This window comes from Fukomys damarensis, unplaced genomic scaffold, assembly GCF_012274545.1.
Source record: "Fukomys damarensis isolate Sample0158 unplaced genomic scaffold, DMR_v1.0_HiC HiC_scaffold_21, whole genome shotgun sequence".
Lineage (NCBI taxonomy): Eukaryota > Metazoa > Chordata > Mammalia > Rodentia > Bathyergidae > Fukomys > Fukomys damarensis.
Window position 1 is genome coordinate 24,060,939 of NW_022900933.1, and position 2,809 is coordinate 24,063,747.

The 2,809-nt window shown below is 43.5% G+C and overlaps 1 pseudogene; it reads left to right on the top strand.

The window, feature by feature from the left end:
• Positions 1 to 677: 677 nt before the first annotated feature.
• Positions 678 to 1,895, top strand: LOC117287141 (annotated as a pseudogene).
• The last annotated feature ends 914 nt before the right edge of the window (positions 1,896 to 2,809 follow it).

Below are 2,809 nucleotides of genomic sequence, written 5' to 3' on the forward strand. Positions count from 1 at the left end.
AAATATATAAAGTATTTGTAAATAGGGAAGAGAGGAGAGGGTGAAGGGAGGGGAAGGGACAAGGGAAAAAATGAGAATCAAGACCTGTCATGTAAAGGTACAAGATCCTAATGATGAATGTAACTGTACCATATACCTAAAATGTACCAATAAACTCAATGAGAGAAAAAATAAAAATATGTAAAATGGAGTACTACTCTGCCATAAAGAATGAGAAACTAGAAACATTTGTAGTTAAATGGATGCACATTGAGGCTATACTCAAGTGAAATGAATAGGACACACGTGTAAATACTGAATCATTTGACTTGTGTAGATCATGTGAAATAGGAAGAAAAGGGCTCATATGGAGGGGGAAGTAGGGAGAGGGGATAGAGGAAAGAAAGGTAAGAAAAAACATAAGTAAGGAAGGAAAAAATAGGGAGGGATGGAGGGGTGGAAAGGAGGGAAGAGGAATGGGGAAAAAAGAACCAATATATATCATGTGCAGGTACAAATTCCCAATGATGTGTGTGATCATAATGTATACCATAAAATATACCAATAAACTTAATAAAAATAAAAATGAAGGTTCCTCTGGGGTCATTCAAAAATGATTTGAAGATAGGAAGAGAAACAGAAGCAGCTGAGGAAGAAACCTCACCAGCAGCAGAAGATACTGGTGGATCTTCAGAGAATCACCCCCATCTGCTCTCAAGTTGATGAGAAGAAATTGCCTGTGGATGTGACAGACAGGCCTGGGTGTCTGCGGTCACCACCTTTCCCTGATCAAGGATGTTCCAAGCAGACCCGTTTCCCTGGAAGCTCACACGCTAGTCAGCCAACAGCAGAGGGTTTGTGTCAACAGCAGTCCCCGAAAGCCACCAGCTCAAAGGAGACCCAAGGCCACCAAGAGCGCATGCCCATCCACTTCTCTGGCCCCACCGCTATCATCATCTCACCTGCATAACTCTGAGAGCCTTTGGAAGACGCTTTTCCCCAAAACACGAGGTCTCCAATGGTAGAGAATCCAGAGCTACCTATCAGAATCCACCCGGGTCATGAGCAGAGTCTTGGTGACTGTGAAGAGGAAGAGGCTGAGAGGAGAAAGAAGAGGTGTAAGAAGAGCAAATTAGAAGAGGTGTAAGAAGAGCAAATTGCTGAAAAGTAGGAATCAAATGAGCTCCCAAACAATGCTGGAGAAGAGGACCCAGCTTACCTCAAAAGAGCTTAGAAAGATAAAGGGATGCGTGTGAAAGTACGTGTGAACAGGAAGCACACAGCCTGTGTGCCTGGGAAGGCTGGTGAGATGGTCCAGTGCAATATAAAATGTGACCACTGTGAGACCAGTGAGTTGAGAAGGGAAGCAGAGGTGTGTGACTGATGAAGCCATCTTCCCCAGAATATCAGAGCCTCAGCAGAAAGCAAGAGGACAGAAAGGAAGAGGAGAATTTAGTGACTCAGCAGCCTGTAGATGTGAGAGAACTTTTCACCTTACTGTATCCACACTGAGCCCGAGGCCACTGCCCCGAGCACCAACCATGAAACCACTGACCAGCTGATACAGACGACCCGGCATTGCTTATGTGCTTTCCCACTCCAGTGTTCCCAGTCTCCGAGATGCATCTAAGTGACATGCATTTCGATGAGCTGGTAACATGACATATTTCCCTCGGGAAGAGTTTTCCAAGCAGTGTAAGTTAGGGACTCCTACCAGAGCCTGCTGACTTGTGGACTGGGGCCCCTGAGGACAGCCCGCATACCTCCCAGAGGAAGCTACATGAAACAGAAGAAGAGCTGAAGAAGCTAAGGAACATCATTATGGTACTCTGCACAAATTGGAGGAGAACATAGAATTTAACCCAGATGATGAACTGGATGCCTACATGGAGAAGCTCGTCAAAAAGAGGGATTGAGAATTGAAAACCATAAATTGACTCCCCTGCCCACCGTCTCTAATAAAGCACTTTTTGAGGGAGGGGGTTTCATTTATAGATTGATGGACTTAACCTTGGTGCCATTTTTGCTTTTGGAGGAAATGCTCTGATTTGATCTTCCTCCTCCACTTTATAAATGCTATTTGAAAGGAAAAAAGAAGTACACTGTGCTTTTTTCATGATGACCTTGTCAGTTCCTTGATTTTTTCAGAACTGCAACCGGAAACTAATGAGCGCATCATTTTTATTTATTCTCCATTTGCATTATAACAATTTCCAATGTGCAGTGGCAGGAGATTTAATACTCTGTGTCTTGATTACTTTTCTTGTTGAGACAAAATACCTGATGCCCAAAGTTAAAGGTGGAAAGGTTCATAGAGGTTTTAGTCCATAATCTTCTGGTTCTATAGCTGAATGACACATGGTAGAGGGGTATCACAGGGGAGAAACAGTTCATGGCACCCACACAGTAGAAGGAGGAACAAGGAAACCTTTACAGCATCCTTCTGCCCTTTTATCTTATCCAGACTATTTAGGGTGGGTAGCACTCAACCCATTAATCTTAGTGCCCTAGATCCTACCATTGCACTGTGAATCAATCCCAGTGTCACACTGGATCCAGCCACCTCTGAAAAAGCCCCGTGTACTGTATGAGACCTTATTTTGTTTTCCTCATTGAGTTTATTGGTACATTATAGGTATACAGTACTGTTACATTCATTATTGGGATCTTGTACCTTTACATGACAGGTCTTGGTTCTCATTTTTTCCCCTTGTCCCTGCCCTCCCTTCACCCCCTCCTCCCCTCCCCATTTACAAACATTTTATTTCCATTTTCTCCTATTTTTTTCTTTCCCTTATTACCTTTCCCCTACCCTTCCTACTTTCCCTAC